We start from the raw sequence: 22,161 nt of genomic DNA on the forward strand, positions 1-22,161 counted from the left end.
ACCTCCAAAGGTTAGTGTTAAAAAGTCCTTTGACCTTAGGTATGCTAGGGCTGAGCTTGAGGTGGGAACCTAGCCCGAGCTTAAGGAGCTTGTCGTGCTTGATGACTAAGGTTCTTGAGATGCTTGATGACTAAGATGCTTGAGGTGCTTGTCAACTACTAGGGAGCTTGAGGTGCTTGTGGGAACACTACCCAGGCTTGAGGTGCTTTGTCATGCTTGCTGACTAAGGTGCTTGGGGGTAAGGTGTGCAAACATCAACAGCTATCCCTACAAGGAGGGGCGAGCCCTACAAGAGGGGGGTACAGAGAGAACATACACACCCTCACACAAGGAGATCTTGGTACAAACAAAGAAAAAGGGACACTTGTCAAGCTCCTCCTCATGTTGTCCTCATGGTGTGCCTAAAGCCTATTGGTTGGCCTCCCAAGGGGTCCAATGATAATTTAGATTTTTTTATTTTTATTTTTTGCATTTATCAATTCCTCTCTCTCAAAAACAAACGGGGGAAACTTGTCTCAAGACTACCATGCTTGCTTGATATGCCTCTTGCTTGTGATCACCTAAGCAAGCTAGGGGGTTGCTTGAGGGGTATACGCTCCCACACACACTCACACACACACTCATTGTGTGAAGTGCAAAGTGCAAGAGCTCTTTCTCCTTTCCCAGCTAGTAGAGAAGTTGAGAGCCTACACCAACACTCTTGGCTATGGAATGAAAATTCAACCAAGAGCCATGCTTCAATGCTTAAGCTTTCCATCTTCTCCATCTTCATTACTATGCTATTATGTATGCTAGCAAGAAGAGTGATGATAAGTGAGGAACTAATTATTTCTCCCATGAAATGTTTATTCTTCCTCTTCCCTACCCTCATTCCCGGCTAGCTCTCTCCACCTTCAAAGGTGTTTGAGGTCTTGGGACTAAGTCTTGGGATAATTAATTCTTCCCACAAAGTTTACGTTATGCTCGTGATCCATAAACATTTCCATATTCATTGCATCACCTAGGTCACAAGGAACACAAAGATTGTATTGTACCAAGTCTCTCTTGATGGGAGAAACTATAATACAAATGCCTATTGGAGGGGGGACCGTAAATCCGGTCCTCAAATGTTGTCATGCTCTCTAAACTCTCTCTCTCTTGCAAAAGTATTGCTCATGCCAAGTTAATTAAATGCTATGATTATATTGCTCCCATCAATTAAGTTCATCCTCTATGCTCACAAAGTAGCTTCACAAAAGTAATTTCTCTAATTTCCGCTACTCTCAAAGTTATTAGGCCATTTCCATTACATTGGTATCAGAGCATTTGGTATCTCTTTTTAGGGTATGTGGGACTGGAATCTATTATCGATTTTGTTGAGCCCACTATGTGGGGTATGGTGCACACCTCGGGAGCTTTGTACTACGGCTTTACCATTATTGAGTCATAAGAAGTTCGAAAGAAGGAGCTAGCCCTTGACAATTCTACAATATTAGACCCACTCCACAACTCTCTATAATTAACCACTTTGAGGCGTGGGTGTAGATACTTAAGTGCCGATTTTCAAAGGCTAAGAGGAGTAGCAACTAAGGTTTTGAATTGCCAAAGCATACGCTAAGTAACTACACAAATTTTGTTAACATGGCTGACAATAATGAAGAGATAAGAATGGACATTGATAACTTTGATTTTGCACATGAAGGTGCTAATGATGATGCCCCCATGTTTGTCAATTATCTTGTTACTAGGTTGCAGGAAGCTATGGGAAACCCTCCTTTGCAAGCCGAAGTTACTCGCCAACTTCACGCTTATGGGATTTTCCTTAGGAGGCCTCTTGAAGAGACCCCCAAAAGAAGAATCTCTCCCATATGAGAGGAGGTGTCCAAAGAGCAAGAAAGTAATGAAACTTTAAGTTCCTATGAAGATACGGCTCCACAAAGATGACGGTCTAAAAAATCGCCAACTCCTCCCAAGAGGATGTGTTCAACCCACAGTCCTTCTCCTTGTCACTCCAAAAGGAAAGAGAGGAAACAAAGGAAGAAAAGGGCAAGAAAGAGGTCACCCTCTTCTCCTTATTCTTCACCTTCCTCCTCTTCCAGAAAAAGCTATGGCTATTCTTCTAGAGAATACAAGAGGAGAGGACATCACAAACCATACCCTGCATGGCAAAGGTCACAACAGCTCAAGAAGTTCAAAGAGGGAGGAAAGACTATCTCTCTTCTCACCTTTGATGGCACCTTCGGTGCTACTGACAAAGTGTTGGTCTTCATCCAGAGGTGATGGCTTTATGGAGTCGTTCAATCTACACCATGTAGTTATGCACTTCCAAAAATTGGCTCGTCAATGGTGGGCTAGCCTTTGTGGAAATGACAAAGCCCCAAAGACATGGAAAACTCTACGAGTTTCCATCATGAAGAAATTCCTTACAAGCAATTCAAAGGACAAAGTGCTCACCGAATGGCACAGTTTGAAGCTTCTCTCTCATGAGTCTATCCACAAATATGTATACAAGCTTTGGGACTTACATCTCAAGGTACTGTCTTCCAGACGATAGACTTTTCCCAGGTAAAGCAACAATTTTGTGCTGGATTACCTGAAGAGATGGTCGAGTATGTCAACGCTCAACAGTCTGGTTCTTTTATCAAAGTAATCCACCATACCATGGTTGCTTTGCGCATCAATTTCCAACAAGGGGCTAGATGGAATGTCAAGCCCATGGTTTATAAAGATAAAAGTGATGCCAAGGGAAAAACCAATACCCAAAATTCTTCCCAACACAATTCATTCAACAACAACGACAACAAAAGTTCCAAGGAGAAGGGGGTTTAAAAAGATAAAAACAAATTCTCTCCTAAAGCGATTGAAGCTTTTTGAAAGGACCATAAGTGTTTTAAGTGTTGGGAGCAAGGACATCGCTATCATTCTTGCCCCAAGAAAAATGCTGACAATGAGACTCCTAGAGCTTCCACCATCAAAGCTCCAAAACAGGATGCTCATTGCAAAGGTGCACCTATCTCCTATGCTTGGGGAAAGGTAAGGGAGCATGATGCCTTCATCTTGGTTGACCCTGGATCTACTCACAACTTCATATCAATCGAGTTGGCCACCAAGTTGGGCATTTAAGCTTTTGAGATGGGAGATGCTGTAACGGCCGCCACTGCTTTCTAGGGACAGCAAGCCTCCATTACTCCCTTGATTGGGAAGTTGAGGCTCTAGGTCCAAAGCTATGTCGACAAAGAATAATTTTTCATCTCTCCTCTCCAACATGAGGATACTATCCTAGGGGAACCATGGTTCAACCGCATGGCTGCAAATATGAAGTTCCTTAAAAGGAGAATCTACTTCACCTAGAGGAGAAAGAACATGTGTATATATGCTAGTGGGTTTGGTCGTACTATACCTCTTGTAAATCCTCCTACTTTTGATAAATCAATGAAGAGCTCAGTTTCTGCGTACATGATTTTTAAAGAGTCTGTAAAAGGTCCTAATGTTTCATCAAATGTAAATGGTAGGAATCAAGAAGATTTAGACTTGTCTAATTTTCTAAAAGGATTACAAGATGTGTTCATTGATGATATCCCTATGGACTTACTACTACAAAAACGAGGGGATAATGACCATGAAATTGAGCTCCTACTAGGAATCTCACCACCTAGCAAGCCTCCTTATCAAGTTTCTCAAGCTCAACAAGAGGAGATCATGAGGCAAGTACAAGAGTTGGTTGACAAAGGGATGGTGAAGTCTAGCTCCTCTCCATTTTGTTCTCCAGTCCTTTTAGTGCAAAAGAAGGATGGTACATACCGTATGTGTGTGGAATATCGAGCTCTAAACCATATCACTATCAAAAATAGATTTCCAGTGCCTCAGATAGAAGATTTTTTTGATAAGCTACAAGGCTCTACCTACTTCAGTAGGATTGACCTTAAAAGTGGCTCATCAAATAAGGATAGTGGATGAATGTATCCTAAAGATCGTGTTTTGTACAATGTTTGGTCTTTATGAATATCTACTCATGTCTTTTGGCTTGTTGACTAATGCACCAACCATGTTCAATTGTCTATGGAGAAAATCTTTAGACCCTACCACAAATTCACTCGTGTGTTCTTTGATGATACCATCATCTACTCCAAGTATTTGGAGGAACATAAGCAACATCTCCAAATGATTTTTCAAGAATTGAGGGAGAACAAGCTTTTTCTCAAGCAAAAGAAAAACAAATTTTTCCTTTAAGAGATTCAATACTTAGGTCATATTATCTCTCAAGATGGTATCTGTATGGATCCATCAAAGTTAGAGGTAATAAAAGAATGGCCTAATCCAAGGAATCTACATGAGCTAAGAAGATTTATTGGTATGTGTGCATACTATAGACGCTTCATAGCAAAATTTTCTCAAATAGCAGGACCATTACATGACTTAACTAAGAAGAACGTTAAGTATTTATGGACTGCTAAGGAGAAAAATTCTTTTGACAAGCTCAAAGAGAAGCTTACTTCCCAACTAGTCCTCATGCTTTCGGATCTCTCAAAGCCATTTGAGGTCCAATGTGATGCTTGTGGTGTGCCTTGGAGCAGTCTTGCTTCAAGAAGGACATGCCATAGCATATGAGAGCAAAAGGATCAATATAGATGAAAGTGCCCTAGGCATTTATGAGAAAGAGCTATTAGCTGCTCTACATGCCCTACATACATGGAAGCACTATTTATTGGGGACTCCATTTATTCTACAACCGACCACCAAAGTCTCAATAGCTTCAAGACACAAACCAAGCTTTCCAACAAACAAATGAGGTGGGAAAATTTCTGTTGCAATTTAATTTTCATATTGCTCACATTGTTGGTAAGCACAATCAAGTGGCCGATGCACTTGTGACTTTCATGACGACCAAAAGTTACAGCGGTGTCTATAATAGCAACTCATAATAATCTATCTTCTATGATAGATGAGTATGCGACTGACCCTGACTTTAGAGACATAATTTCAGCCCTTGCTTTGGGGAAAAAATAGTAACCATCCACCTTGTAGGATGGTTATCTTCTCCGCGGCAATAGGCTATGTGTTACCCACTCCCTTTGTGAGAAAGTCATGTATGAATCCCATTCTCCTCCCTATGTGGGCCATAGAGGCATTCAACCTACTCTCCAAGGAGTAGAAATGTACTTCTATTGGCCTACCATGAAAATGGAGATACAAGAGTATGTTTCAAAATGTGTAGTATGCCAAAAGACCAAGTATGATCGAGAGACGCAACATGGGTTACTCCAGCCATTGCCTATCGCAAATTCACCATGGGAGAGTATTCAACAAGCAAATGGATGTCCAAAGTGAGATAGCCAATCTTACAATACTCAATCTACTAAAGACTTATGTTACCGAAGTAGATCAACGCTCACAATGGAAAAAGTACTTACCTCTTGTAGAGTATGTGTACAATAATACTGACATAATTATACGGCAAAAGAACCTTTTGAAATATTTGAGGAAAGACCTAAAAGTCCCTTGCTACTTAAAGTACATGGGAAGATCTTTGCTACCAAGGAGTATAGCCGTGACCTACAAGAATCTTTTCAAAAGATTAAGGAGGCTATATCCATCTCTCAACAATGGCAAAAAGTTGTGGCTAACAAGCAGAAGGGCCTTGACATTCAAAGAAAATGATTTGGTCTTGCTTAAGTTTCCTAAGGCTCAATTGAGGCAAACAACGGGCACAAATCCTACGGGCCATCAAAAGTATTATGCTAAACTAGAAAAACGATATTATGGTCCTTTCCAAATCTTGAAGCCCATCAATGCGATGGCTTATCAACTCAAGCTGAAGGAGTACAAGCGGAAGTGTGACACGAGAGAGAGTGGGAGAAGAAGAGCACGACGATATGGTGAACTCGCTCTAATGTAATGTGTAGAGAATAGTGAGTTATTAGTAGGTTTTTACAAAAGAATATGTGTACATACCTGGCAGCCCGCCCACTTACCTGGGCGACCACATTGGGCTTTATACCCCAACAACCTCCCACTTAAGATCCAATGTGGTACTTTAAGTGTGAGAGAAGCTACTATACAAGCTAATATACAAGAGATGTAAAGAAGTGATGTACTACCCTACACCTAACTGCTTGCAAAAATGCGCAAAGCTCTCTGAGGGAAGTCCTTTTGTAAGTAGATCAGCACGATTTTTTGTGGTGTGAACTTTGACAAGCTGAATTTTCTTATCCTCGAGCATTTCCCTGATAAAATAATACTTCACATCCACATGCTTCGTCTTTGAGTGATAAACTAGATTGCGAGCCAGTTGTATAGCACTCTGAATATCACAATATAACACAGGCATCTCTTCTTTGATTCCCAAATCTGTTACTAGTCGATTAAGCCAAATTGATTCTTTGCATGCCTCTGATGCTGCAACATATTCAGCCTCTGTAGTAGACCGAGTAACACAATCTTGTAATCTATAACGCCATGATATTGCTCCACCAGCCAATGTAAATACATACCTTGATGTAGACCTTCGGTTGTCTAAGTCACCTGCATAATCTGAGTCTGTAAAACCCTTTACACTTATCTCTTGACTCCCATAGCATATACGCATAAACTTGTAGCTTTCAGGTATCTCAATATTCCTTTCATTGCCTCCCAATGTTTCTTGCCTGGGTTTGACATGTATTGACTTACTACTCCCACTGCAAATGCAATGTCTGGGCGAGTAGCAATCATTGCATACATCAAACTACCCACTGCAAAAGCATATGGAATCTTATCCATTTCAGCACGTTCTTCCTCAGACACAGGACAATCTTGTTTGCTAAGTTTCACATATGGTCGCAATGGAATACTCAATTCCTTTCCCTTCTCCATATTGAAACGTTTCAAAACCTTGTCAATATACTCTGTTTGAGATAACCAAATCAACTTCTTTGATCCGTCTTTCTCAATGCGCATACCAAGTATATGACTTGCCTCACCCATGTCTTTCATGTCAAACGATTTTGCCATCTTTGACTTCAAAGCTGAAATTTCTTCCAAGTGCTTGCCAGCAATCAACATGTCATCCACATACAAAATAAGGATCAGCCAACTACCATCCTTAGTCTTCTTTGTATATAGACAGTGATCGAACTCACTATGTTTGTAGCCTTGAGAAAGCATAAACTTGTGGAATTTATGGTACCATGCCCTCGGTGATTGTTTTAAGCCATAAAGACTCTTTAACAACTAGCATACCAAAGCTTCCTTGCCTTTCTCAACAAACCCTTCTGGTTGCTGCATGTAAATTTCCACATCTAAATCACCATGCAAGAATGTTGTCTTGACATCCATTTGGTGCAACACCAAATCTAATATGGTAACCAATGCAAGAAAGCATCTCAATGTAGTCATCTTGACCACCTGAGAGAAGACTTCATCAAAGTCAATGCCTTGTTCTTTCTTAAAGCCCTTGGCAACAAGCCTTGCTTTGTACTTTGGCTGACTATCATGAGCGGTGATCTTGTACCTGTAAACCCATTTACAAGGTAGAGCCTTTTTGCCTTGTGGTAATTTAACTAGCTTCCATGTCTGGTTTTTATGTAGAGCTGTCATCTCTGACTGCATGGCCAATTGCCAATTCCCGGAGTCCTTCATTTGCACTGCTTCCTTGTAACATGAAGGCTTATTTCAATCAGTCAACATGACATAGTTCATAGATGGAACAAACCAATCAGGAGGTCGCGTGATACGTCCAGATCTACGCAAAATAGGTGGCTCAGGCTCAGTCACAACCTGTGGTTCCAATCTATCATGTCCTTGCTCCTCTTGAGCCCTGACATTTTGTCTTGCACGTGCAGGTCCATCTTCTTGGAAGACAACTCTTCTAATCTCCTCAACCCTCTCTGGTTTAGAATGATATTTGGATTCATTAAAGTGAACATCATTACTGCGGATAACCTTTCTGGATTTGGGATCCCAAAGTCTGTACCCCATCTCACCAGAATTACCATAGCCTAGAAAGATGCACTTTCTACTCTTTGGCTCAAGTTTGTTCCTAAATTCCTTTGGAACGTGAGTATATGCCTCACAGCCAAAGACTCTGAGATGCTTGTATGAGGGCATTTTGCCTGACCATACCATCTCTGGCACTGAATCCTTCTGCAAAACCTTGCTAGGAGATCTATTTATAAGATGAACAGTTGTTGATACAGCTTCAGCCCAAAACCCATTTGGCAACTGTGCATTAGACAACATACTTCTGACCTTCTCTTGTATGGTCCTATTCATCCTCTCAACAAAACCATTTTGGGGAGGATTGTAAGGAGCAGTAAGTTCACGTTTTATACCTTTTGACTCACAAAAGTCCTGAAAGGCCTTTGAAACATACTCTCCACCATTGTCAGTGCGTAAGCATTTAAGCTTCTTGCCACTCTGATTCTCCACAAGTGTCACAAACGTTTTGAAAACACTAAACGCTTCATCCTTGTGCTTGAGAAAGTAAACCCATACTTTCCTCGAGTAATCATCTATAAATTGCATAAAGTAAGAAGCTCCCTCTAGAGATAGGTTAGGCATAGGTCCACACAAATCACTATGAACAAGTGCCAATTGTGTATCTCTTCTACTGCTTCTATGCTTATGTGGTTGCTGTGTTTGCTTACCATACATACAATGTTCACAGAATTCAAAATCATTAAATGAAAATCCAGGCAAATAACCAGAACGAGTCAAGATTTCCATTCCCTTCTTGGACATATGTCCTAACCGGCTATGCCACAAAGAAATGTTTGGCTACTCGGTTACATTGATTACATTTTTAGAGATATTTGATACATAAATCATGTAAAGTCCTCCAGAATTTACTCCATGTGCTACTGTCATAGAACCCTTGGATATCTTCCACATGACCTGTCCAAAAGTGGTGACGTAGCAAGCATCATCAAGTAAACCTGTGCTGATCAAGCTCTTTGAATTGCGGGAACATGTCTCACATTCTTCAGCGTGAAAGAAGAGCCATTTTGAAACTTCAATTGAGCATCTCCAACACCTAAGATCTCACATGTCTACCCATTGCCTAGCCGAACATGATCTTTAGTGGTCACATAAGAGGTAAACCACTCCTTGTTTGGAGACACATGAAGTGATGCCCCTGAGTCTATAATCCAGTCACTCAGTGCATGTCCATCAGATGCTGTAAGAAGATCTGAGTCCATTGTATTCTTCAAGAAGTAGATGTCCCCTGACACTAGACTGTCATCCTCTGCAACAATGTTTGTCACATTTATTTCTTGAATCTTCATTGAGTACTTGTTCTTCTCACCATGGTCTTCAAATTTCTCTTTGCCTTTTTCTGCTTTCCATTCTCTGCAGTCACTTTTCATGTGACCCTTCTTGCCACAATGGTAGCATTCTATGTCACTCTTGCCTTTAGCACTGCGAGACTTGCTACAAGACTGATTCCTCTTTCCACCTTTGTACTTTTCTTTGGTCCTTCCCCTGACAACTAAGGTTGTTACTTTGCCTTTGTCCATTGTCTTTCTGTTGGTTTCTTCAATAAGCAGACTGCCTTCTACACCTGCTATGGTCAAACCATCTGGAGGTGCAGAATTACTCAAAGCTATGCGAAAAGTGTCCCAACTTTCCGGTAATGTGATCAACAGGAACATAGGTCTAACAGGTTCATCAAACTTGACACCTTGAGCTGACAACTGACTGTAGATGGTGTTGAATTCATTCAGATGATTGGACATAGGTGTCCCTTCTTTCATCTTCAAGTCAACAAGCTTCTTAAGCCAGTATACCTATGAAGCCGCACTCTGCTTCTCATAAAGATCACTCAGCTTTGTCCATGCTTCATAAGCCGACATCTCGTCTGCTACATTGAAGTAAACGCTTTCTGCCAAAGTCAGCATAATGGTAGAAAGTGCCAATTCATCCATTTCGCTCCATTCATCTTCATCCATATCTTGTGGTTTTATCCCCTTGAGCTTTATAGGTTTTATCTGCTTCTTTTGTACCAACACGTGCCAAATCTGCTTCTTCCACAATGGAAAATTGGTTCCATCCAGCTTCTTGATATTGTAAAGAGCAGTGTCCTGTGATCTAGCCATAGCTACGCTTCACAGTAGTTTACTTTCCTGGGAAAAATTCGGCAGAGTTTCCCCTGTAAGCTGACCTCTGAACCGATATCAACATGTCAAATGAACCAAGAAAGCTTCAGATTCTGCAAAAATTTCGGCAGAGTCTCCTTTGTAAAATGGCTCTGGTGTACTAAAAAACAGACCAAAAACAACTCAAAAAGCCATTGTCTCTCTAACACTGTAAGCTGTGGGTAAACCTGTGCTGCACCTGTACTGTCTCTCACTGTCCTGTAAGCATAGACTGCAACAACTGTCTAACTCACAGTCAATACATCCTAGCTCGAGGGATCGCTCCAAGACCTATATCACCGAAAGGATCTCAACATTCGAGAATCCCCGAGCTCAATAAAACCTCACTCGACCCTCAACAAAGGCTGCAGTAAATCTTACAATACATAGACCTCCCACAAAGTCAGAGCCTCGATCTGAGCTCGGATACCAATTGAAGGAGTACGAGCAAAAGTGTGACGCAAGAGAGAGTGCAAGAAGAAGAGCACGACGATATGGTGAACTTGCTCTATTGTAATGTGTAGAGCATAGTGAGTTCTTATTAGGTTTTTACAAAAGAATATGTGTACATACCTGGCGGCCCGCCCACATTGGGCTTTATACCCCAACACAAGCTACCCAACCATTGGCTCATAGACAATGCTTTCCATGTGAGCCTACTTAAGACCTACAAAGGAGAGCCACCAAGTGAACTAATTATTGAAGACCCTCCCAAAATCGAAGACCAAGAAGAGGTGCTACAACACAAAGCTATCTTTTGGCATGAGGACAAGGTACTAGGACATGGTAATATTATCCGTCGACGATCTCTTATTAAGTTAAGAAAATTATCCTTTTGAAGATGATAGATGGATACAAGGAATACGACTTAAGGATAGTAAAAGAGAGAGGCAATGTCATAAAATCTAATACCTAACCAACCCAAATATCTTCTCATATTAAACTGATTACTTAACGTGGGAGAATAAATGGGAACAAGGTTAGAATATAGACACATGCTTTCAGATCTATCTCAACCTAGGGCCAATGGTAAATGGGTCCAAATGAGAGATGGTCTGTCAAAGAGCAAGGCTAGTTCATGGAGCTTAAAGACCTTAGGGTTAGCTTCATTAAAGACCTCCAAAGGTTAGTGTTAACAAGTTCTTTGACCTTAGGTATGCTAGGGTTGAGCTTGAGTTGGGAACCTGTCCCAAGCTTAAGGAGCTTTTCGTGCTTGATGACTAAGGTTCTTGCCGTGCTTGATGACTAAGGTGCTTGAGGTGCTTGTCGTGCTTGATAACTAAGATGCTTGAGGTGATTGTCGTGCTTGCCGACTAGGGAGCTTGAGGTGCTTGTCCGAACAATACCCAGGCATGAGGGCTTTGTCATTCTTAATGACAAAGGTTCTTGGGGTAAGGTGTGCAAAAGTCAACATATATCCCTACAAGGAGGGAGCGAACTACAAGAGGGGGGTAGAGAGAGAACACACACACCCTCACACAAGGCAAGCTTGGTACAAACAAAGAAAAAGGGACACTTGACAACCTCCTCCTTGTGTTGCCCTCATGGTGTGCCTAAAGCCTATTGGTTGGCCTCCCAAGAGGTCCAATGATAAATTAGATTTCAAAAAATTTCATTTATCAAGCCCCCTCTCTCAAAGGGGAAAGGGGGAGACTTGTCCCAAGACTAGCATGCCTGCTTGATATGCCTCTTGTTTGTGATTGGCTAGGCCTCGAGGGGTCCAATGATCTTCAAGTATGAGCTACAAGGTGGGGTCGACCTAAGCAACCTAGGGGGTTTCTTGATGGGTGTACTCTCCCACACACACTCTCATTGTGTGAAGTGCAAAGTGCAAGAGCTCTATCTCTTTCTCCAAGCTAGTAGAGAAGTTGAGAACCTACACCAACACGCTTGGCTATGGAATGCAGATCCAACCAAGAGCCATGATACAATGCTTAAGCTTTCCATCTTCTCCATATTCATTACTATGCTATCATGTATGATAGCAAGAAGAGTGATGATAAGTGAGGAACTAATTCTTTCTCCTATGAAATGTTTCTTCTTCCTCCTTCCTACCCTTATTCCATGCTAGCTCTCTCCACCTTTGAAGGTGTTTGAGGTCTTGGGACTGAGGCTTGGGATAGTTAATGATTTCCACAAAGTTTATGTTATGCTTGTGATGAATGAAGCTTTCAATCTTCATTGCATCACCTAAGTCACAAGAAACACGAGATTGTATTGTATCAAGTCTCTCTTGATGGGAGAAACTATAATACAAATGCCTATTGGAGGGGCGATCGGTTCCACATAAATATGGTCCTCAACCGTTGTCATGTTCTCTAAACTCTGTCTCTTTCTTGCAAAAGTATTGTTCATGCCAAGTTAATTAAATGCTATGTTTATGTTACTACCATCAATTAAGTTCACCCTCTATGCTCACAAAGTAATTTCACAAAAGCACTTTCTCTAATTTCCGCTACTCTCAAAGTGAATAGGCCATTTCCATTAGGTTGGTATCAGAGCATTTGGTTTCTTTTTTCTTGCTTAAGTAGAGAGGTCGTTAAGTAGCCTATAAATGGTTGATTTTGTTAATTATATTAGGGTAAGTGGGACTAGGATCTATTATCGGTTTTGTTGAGCCCACTATGTGGGCTATGGTGCACGCCTTGGGAGCTTTGGAGATACTAATGGTTTTTTTTAAGACTTGTGTATGGATTTACCATTATTGAGCCATAATAAGTTCAAAAGGAGCTAGCCCTCGGCAATTCTGCAATATTAGACCCACTCCACTACTCTCTATAATTAACCACTTCGAGTCGTGGGTGTAGATACTTAAGTGCAAATTTTCAAAGGCTAAGAGGAGTTTCAACTAAGGTTTTGAATTTCCAAAGCATACACTAAGTAAGTACACAAATTTTGTTAACATGGATGACAATAAGCAAGAGACTTGAATGAACATTGATAACTTTGATTTTTCACATGAAGGTGCTAATGATGATGCCCCCATGTTTGTCAATTATCTTGTTACTAGGTTGCAGCAAGCTATGCGAAACCTTGCTTTGCAAGCCAAAGTTACTCAACAGCTTTGCGCTTATGGGATTTCCCTTCCTCTCCAAGAGGAGAGAGAGCTTAGGAGGCCTCTTGAAGAGACCCCCAAAAGAAGACTCTCTCCCATACGAGAGGAGGAATCCAAAGAGCAAGAAAGTAATTAAACTTTAAGTTCCTCTGAAGTTGTGGCTCCACAAAGACGACGGTCTAAATGATCACCAACTCCTTTCAAGAGGAAGCGTTCAACCCACAGTCCTTCTCCTCATCAGTCCAAAAGGGAAGAGAGGGAACAAAGAAAGAAACGTGCAAGAAAGAGGTCACCGTCTTCTCCTTCTTCTTCACCTTCCTCCTCTTCCAATGAAAGTTATGGCTATTATCCTAGAGAATACAAGAGGGGAGGACATTGCAAACCATACCTTGCATGGCGAAGGTCACATAAGCTCAAGAAGTTTAAAGAGGGAGGAAAGAGTGTCTCTTTTCTCACCTATGATGGCACCTTTGGTGTTACTGACAAAGTGTTGGCCTTGATCCAGCAATTTGATGCGGTCTTTGGAGACGAGGGCTTCACAGAAGAGTCCAAGCTACACATGTAGCTATGCACCATCAGATATCTGCATGTCAATGGTGGGTTGGCCTTCATGGCAGCATCAAAGCCCCAAAGACATGCTAAAATCTACGAGTTTCCATCATAAAGCAATTGCTTGCAAGCGATGCAAAGGACAAAGTGCTCACCAAATGGATCAATTTGAAGCTTCTCTCTCATGAGTCTATCCACAAATATGTAGATATCTTTTAGGACTTAGAAGGCTACTGTCTTCCAAAAGATAAACTTTCCAGAGGAAAAGCAAAAGTTTTGTGTCGGATTACCTGAAGAGATGGCCGAGTATGTCAACTCTCAATGGCTTGTTTCTTTCATCGAAGTAATCCACCACACCATGGTTTCTTGCACATCACTTTCCAACAAGGGTCTAGACGGAATGTCAAGCCATTGGAAAATAAATATAAAAGTGATGTCAAGGGGAAAACTAGTGCCCAAAATTCTTCCCAAGGAAATTCTAACAACAACAACAACAACAACAATCGGTCCAAGGAGAAGGGGGTTTAAAAAGGTAAAATCAAACTCTCTCCTAAAGAGCTTGAATATTTTTGCAAGGACCATAAGTGTTTTAAGTGTGGGGAGAAACGAGATGGCTATCGCTCTTTCCCCAAGAAAAATTCTTGCAATGAGACTCCTAGAGCTTCCACCATCCAAGCTCCAAAAGAGGATGCTCATTGCAAAGGTGGACCTGTCTCCTATGCTTGGTGAAGGTAAGGGAGCATGATGCCTTCATCTTGTTTGACCCTGGCTCTACTCACAACTTCGTATCAACAGAGTTGGCCACCAAGTTGGGCATTCAAGCTTTTCAGATGGGAGATGATGTAACGGGGATGACACTACTTTCAAGGGACAACAAGCCTCCATTACTCCCTTGATTGGGAAGTTAAGGCTCCATGTCCAAAGCTTATTTGGCAAAGAAGACTTTTTCATGGCTCTTCTCCAAAATGAGGATGCTATCCTAGGGGCACCATGGTTCAACCGCATTGCTGCAAATATGAAGTTCCCTAACAGGAGAGTCTACTTCACCTACATGGGAAAGAACATGTATATAGATGCTAGTGAGTTTAGTTGTACTTTACCACTTGTAAATCCTCCTGCTTTTGATAAATCAATGAAGAGCTTAGTTTTTGCGTACATGTTTTTTGTCAAAGAGTATGTAAAAGGTCCTAATGTTTCATCAAAGGTAAATCGTAGGAATCAAGAAGATTTAGACTTGTCTAATTTTCTAAAATGATTCCAAGATGTAATCATCAATGATATCGCTATGGACTTACCTCCAAAACGAGGGGATGATGACCATCGAATTGAGATCCTACTAGGAATCTCACCGCCTAACAAGCCTCCTTATCACATTTCTCAAGCTCAACAAGAGGAGATCATGAGGCAAGTACAAGAATTGGTTGACAAAGGGATGGTGTAGCCTAGCTCCTCTCCCTTTTGTTCTCCAGTCCTTTTAGTGCTAAAGAAAGATGGTACATACCGTATGTGTGTTGATTATCAAGCACTAAACCATATCACTGTTGAAAATAGATTTATCGTGCCTTGTATAGATTATCTCATTGATAAGCTACAAGGCTCTACCTACTTCAGTAGGATTTACCTTTAAAGTAGCTATCATCAAATAAGCATAGCGGATGAAGATATCCTAAAGACTGTGTTTTGTACAATGTTTGGTCTTTATGAATATCTAGTCATGCCTTTTGACTTAACTAATGCACCAGCCACATTCAATTGTCTAATGGAGAAAATCTTAAAACCCTACCACAGATTCAATGGAGTGTTCTTTGATGATATCATCATCTACTCCAAGTCTTTGGAGGAACATAAGCAACATCTCCAAATGATTTTTGAAGCATTGAGGGAGAACAAGCTTTTTCTCAACCAAAAGAAAAAGTGAATTTTTCCTTCAAGAGATTCAATACTTAGGTCATATTATCTCTCAAGATGGTATCTTATGGATCCATCAACGTTAGAGGTAACAAAAGCATGGACTAATCCAAGGAATCTACATGAGCTAAGAAGATTTATTGGTATGTGTGCATACTATAGACGCTTCATAGCAAAATCTCCTCAAATAGCAGGATTTTTACATGACTTAACTAAGAAGAATTTTAAGTATTTATGGACTACTAAGGAGAAAAATTCTTTTGACAAGCTCAAAGAGAAGCTTACCTTTCAACCAGTCCTCATGCTTTTGGATCTCTTAAAGCCATTTGAGTTCCAATGTAATGCTTGTGGTGATTTCCTTGGAGCAGTCTTGCTTCAAGAAGAGTATGCCATAGCATATCAAAGCCAAAGTCTCAATACAAATGAACGTGTCTTAGGAATTTATGAGAAAGAGCTATTAGCTATTCTACATGTCCTAGACACATGGAAGCACTATATATTGGGGACTCCATTTATTCTACGAACCGACCACCAAAGTCTCAAGTACTTCATGGCGCAAACCAAGCTTTTTGACAAACAAATAAGGTGGGAAAATTTTCTTTCGCAATTTAGTTTTCATATTGCTCACGTTGTTGGTAAGAACAATCAAGTGGCTGATGCGCTTTCACAATGACCAAAAGGTAATGGGGTGTCTATAGCAACTCACAATAATCTATCTTCTATTATAGATGAGTATATTGCTACTGACCCTGACTTTAGAGACATAATGTCCACCCTTGATTTGGGGAATAAAGAGGAACCCTTCACCTTGCAAGATGGTTATCTTCTCCACGGCAATAGGCTATGTGTTACCTACTCCCTTCATGAGAAAGTCATGTATGAATCCCATGCTCCTCCCTATGAGGGGCATAGAGGCATTCAACCTACTCTCTAAGGAGTAGAAACGTTCTTCTATTGGCCTACCATGAAAGTGGAGATACAAGAGTATGTTTCAAAATGTGTAGTATGCCAAAAGACCAAGTATGATAGAGGAAAGAAACCTGGATTACTCCAACCTTTGCCTATCCCAAATTCACCATGGGAGAGTATATACATGGATTTTATCTTTGGATTACCCAATTCTATCCATGGAAATATGGACAATAGACGATAGGTTTAGCAAGCAAGCACATTTTATTCCTGTCAAAAAGACTATTAAGGCACACAAATTGCAACTCTCTTCATATCGCAGATTTTCAAACACCATGGATTGCCAACATCTATCGTGTCAAATAAAGATCTTAGAATGACCAGTAATTTTTGGAAAGGTCTCATTGAAAATCTAGGAACAAGATTGAATTTCTCTTTGGCCTATTACCCACAAATGGATGTCCAAAGTGAGATAGCCAATCTTACGATACTCAATCTATTAATAAAGACTTATGTTACCAAAGTAGATCAGCACTCAAAATGGAAAAAGTACTTAACTCTTGTAGAGTATGAGTAGAATAATAATGTACATACTTCTATGGGCAAAGAACCTTTTGAAACAATTGAGGAAAGACCTAAAAGTCCCTTGCTACTTAAAGTACATGAGAAGATTTTTGTTGTCAATGAATATAGCCGTGAGCTACAAGAATCTTTCCAAAAGATGAAGGAGGTATCCATCTCTCAACAAAGGTAAACATTTATGGCTGGCAAGCACAGAAGGGCCTAACGTTCAAAGAAAATGATTTGGTCTTACTTAAGTTCCCTAAGGCTCGATTGAGGCAAATGACAAGCAAAAATCCTATGGGCCATCAAAAGTATTATGCTAAACTAGTAGAAAGGTACTATGGTCCTTTCCAAATCTTGAAGCCAATCAAAGAGATGGCTTATCAACTCATGTTACCCAACCATTAGATCATACACAATGTTTTTCATGTGAGCCTACTTAAGCAAAGGACAGCCACCAAGTGAACCAATTTTTGAAGACCCTCCCGAAATCAAAGACAAAGAAGAGGTGCTACAACCCAAAGCTATCTTTCGGCATGAAGACAAGGTACTACGACATGGTAAGATTATCCACCGATGATGTCTTATTAAGTTCAAAAATTACCCTTTTGAAGATGATAGATGGATGCAAGGAATACAGCTTAAGGATAGTAAAAGAGAGAGGTAATGTCAAAAACTCTAATACCTAACCAACCCAAATGATTTTCTCATATTAAATTAATTACTTAATGTAGGAGAATAAACGGGAACAAGGATTAGAATATAGACATGTGCTTTTAGATCTATCTCAATACGGGGCCAATGGTAAAGGGGTCCAAATGAGAGATGGTATGTCAAAGAGCAAGGCTAGCTAATGGAGATAAAATACCATAGGGTTAGCTTCATTAAAGACCTCCAAAGGCTAGTGTCAACAAGTCCTTTGACCTTAGGTATGCTAAGGTTGAGCTTGAGGTGGGAACCCGGCCCAAGCCGCGTTCCCACCTCAAGGATCTTGTTGTGCTTGATGACTAAGGTGCTTGTCGTGCTTGATGACTAACGTGCTTGAGGTGCTTGTCATGCTTGATGACTAAGATGCTTGAGGTTCTTGTCGTGCTTGCTAACTGAGGTTCTTGGGGGTAAGGTGTGAAAAAGTCAACATCTATCCCTACAAGGAGGGGGCAAGCCCTACAAGAGGGGGTTAGAGAGAAAACACACACACCCTCACACAAGGCAAGCTTGGTACACAGAAAGCAAAAGGGACACTTGTCAAGCTCCTCCTCATGTTGCCCTCATGGTGTGCCTAAAGCCTATTGGTTGGACTCCCAAGGGGTCCAATGATAAATTAGATAATTTAACTAATTGTTTTTTGCATTTATCAAGACCTATCTCTCAAAGGGGAAAGGGGGACACTTGTCCCAACACTAGCATGCTTGCTTGATATGCTTCTTGTTTGTGATTGGCTAGGCCTGGAGGGGTCCAATGAGCTTCAAGCATGAGCTACAAGGGGGGGTTGACCTAAGCAAGATAGGGGGTTGATTGAGGGGTATACTCTCCCACACACACTCACACACACTCTCATTGTGTGAAGTGCAAAGTGCAAGAGCTCTATCTCCTTCTCCAAGCTAGTAGAGAAGTTGAGAGCCTACACCGACACTCTTGGCTATGAAATGCAAATCCAACCAAGAGCCATGCTTCAATGCTTAAGCTTTCCATCTTCTCCATCTTCATTACTATGCTATTATGTATTCTAGCAGGAAGAGTGATGATAAGTGAGGAACTAATTCTTTCTCCTATGAAGTGTTTCTTCTTCCTCTTTGCTACCCTCATTCCCTGCTAGCTTTCTCCATCTTCGAAGGTGTTTGAGGTCTTGGAACTGAGTCTTGGGATAGTTAATGCTTTCCACAAAGTTTATGTTATGCTTGTGATGCATGAAGCTTTCCATTTTCATTGCATCACCTAGGTCACAAGGAACACAAAGATTGTATTGTACCAAGTCTCTTTTCATGGGAGAAACTATAATATAAATGCCTATTGGAGGGGCGATCGGTTCCACATAAATATGGTCCTCAACTGTTGTCATGTTATCTAAACTCTTTATCTCTCTTGCAAAAGTATTGTTCATGCCAAGTTAACTAAATGTTATGTTTATGTTACTCCCATCAATTAAGTTCACCCTCTATGCTCACAAAGTAATTTCACAAAAGTACTTTCTCTAATTTCCGCTACTCTCAAAGTGAATAGGCCATTTCCATTACGTTGGTATCAGAGCATTTGGTTTCTCTTTTTTTGGTTTAAGAAGAGAGGTCCTTAAGTAGCCTATAAATGGTTGATTTTGTTTATTATATTAGGGTAAGTAGGTCTGGGATCTATTATCGATTTTGTTGAGCCCAATATGTGGGATATGGTGCACACCTTGGGAGCTTTGGACTTAATAATGGTGTTTTTTTAGACTTGCTTGTGGATTTACCATGATTGAGCCATAAGAAGTTTGAAAGGAGCTACTACTCTCTATAATTAACCACTTTGAGTCGTGGGTGTAGATACTTAAGTGTCAATTTTTAAAGGCTAAGAGGAGTAGCAACTAAGGTTTTGAATTGCCAAAGCATACACTAAGTACACAAATGTTGTTAACATTGCTGACAATAAGCAAGAGAGTAGAATGAGAATTGATAACTTTGATTTTACACATGAACGTGCTAATGATGATGCCACCATGTTTGTCAATTATCTTGTTACTAGGTTCAACAAGCTATGGGAAACCCTTCTTTGCAATCCAAAGTTACTCAGCAACTTCGCACTTATGGGATTTCCCTTCCTCTCCAAGAGGAGAGAGAGCTTAGGAGGCCTCTTTGTAAGACCTAGGGGACTAAGACATATGATCCTCCTCCCTACCGCCCTTTATATAGGCCTAGCTCCTAGCTCTTGCCCTAAGCGGATCCCCAGTCCACACTGGTCCAGTCCAGGCCCTTGGCCTAGGTCCCTGACCCCCTAGGTTGGGCCTTGCCCCGTAGGACCCTTGTCCTGACATTACTCCCCCCTTAAGGAATATTTTTCGTCCTTGAAAACACAAGTAGTAATATCTTGTTAAGGATACTGATGTTTTCTTTATTAACGTCCCATACGTAAGCGAGCTGTCCGTATGACCGATAATTGGTGTAGTGAGGAGGTTCAATGAAACCAAGAGCAACATCTTGATTTTCAACATTGTTGTCCTTTTGCAACCACTTGGGTCTAAATGGTAACTCCATTTATAACTCACTTGAGTACTGTAAAGGAGTAACCACAACTAAGAGTTGTCCAAAGGCATAACTAGTTTTTAGATCTTCTGAAGGTACTCGAATAATGCAAGGAAATCTTGGCGTAACTTTCCATGCAGTTGTGAGCCAGATTTCCTACTCGCATGAGTATCTTGAAAAGTTCATAGATAGGGAGTGTCCTCTTGTTAAAATTCTGAATAGTTTGGAACACAAAGAACTACATGTTCATCCGTAATGAAGGTTACTTGACAACATACTTTTTCAGCACACCTGGTAAGTCCTTGACATATGAAATTATTGAAACAATCTCCAACCCCACCACAACAGGTGTTCAAAGTTGAAAACCGTACTTAAGCAAATTCTAGAATAGGGAGAAAATCATCTATTCTGAAATGCGTTGTTCTAATGTATGCTCTTAGCAGATCCTTTAGCAAAAGAAATATTTGTAAGTTGCCCATCCAACACAAGATGAATAGTAGCAGTAAGAGTGAGGTGTTGTTCCCCAACCACTTACAGATAGTCTTCCCTGACTGTCAATAAACTAGGACTCAATCATTGAGTACCCAGCCATATATTTTATATGGAGTGAAGAAAACCAACTAGGTTGAAAGTGGGTGGACTGGAGTAAGCTCCTAGAGTTTAGACCATCCAACCATAGACACCCATCCTGAGCCAGTGCCTTGTATGGCAAGGTGTAAACTCATAATAAATATGCACGAGAGATTGCACCTGCAGTGCAAAAAGATGCAGAGAGAATAAAAGTCCATGAATTGGCATGCCGCTCCAAATAAATCAGTGTTAAACACTAGGGCCCATAACACCTAGTGTGCATGCATTTAACACAAATTTATTCAAACCGCAATTCCATGACGAGACTTTCCACAGTACTTAAGTGAAAGCCTTTTAACAAGAGTTGGACCATAACAGAATGTGAAAAATCAGTCACACCTAGGTACCAACCATGAGACATTCTCAGTAACTTAACATACTTGGCTATATGTTGAAATGACCCTCCGTTAAGATGGTTTCACAGCACTTGTCATCGCAACAAATCTGTACTGAGTACCCAACAATTTTTTGCCACTGAAATTGTTCCTGATACGGTGTGCTCCAAATGGTCTAATACACGGATGTGACCAGCACGTAGGGACTTCGTTGCGACACATCATTAAGAGTTAGGCACCAATGTCAGTCCCAGAGACTCATATTCACCACATGTGGAATATGTCTCAAATAAGGATGGCCAAAAAAACGACATCCATCAAGTATAAGATGTACTTGTGTGTGGAGGAACTGCATAACACTCCACGACAAGAGTGAGAGGGACCCTCATTATCTTGCTCACACTGGCTAAACCAAACTCCTTGAGTTCCTAGACCATTTTGTATCCCATGTGACAATATGTGCCAAATTGAACCCTTCAAGTAGGTTCGTAACAGCATAAGACAGAAAGATAGATTGGACACTTGGCCCAAAATACTTTGTGCCGACATACCCTTGGCATGGCTCTATAACATTCAAGCATACTTAGACGTCTTGAAAAACCAAACAAAGCATACTGAAAATGGAATAACACCAATTCAATAGATGCGTACCTGGAGATTTGAACGTAATGTACACTTACCTGTATTCAAATGGAGAGGAGCACGTCCCCTACCTGAAAAAACAAACAGCATTGCACTGGGAACCCTGGGTGTTGCCTTTGCAATCCAAGCCCTTGGATTAGAATGTACGTAGTCAAACCCCTTGGTAAGACTCTTTGTAGAAACTACTCAACTAGCAGATAACGGTAACCAACATAGTCAACCGTGTACAGAATGATTGGAATCAACTTGAAAAGTGTGTCCGT

Source organism: Adiantum capillus-veneris, chromosome 6, assembly GCF_014529385.1.
Source record: "Adiantum capillus-veneris isolate H3 chromosome 6, ASM1452938v2, whole genome shotgun sequence".
Classification (NCBI taxonomy): Eukaryota; Viridiplantae; Streptophyta; class Polypodiopsida; order Polypodiales; family Pteridaceae; genus Adiantum; species Adiantum capillus-veneris.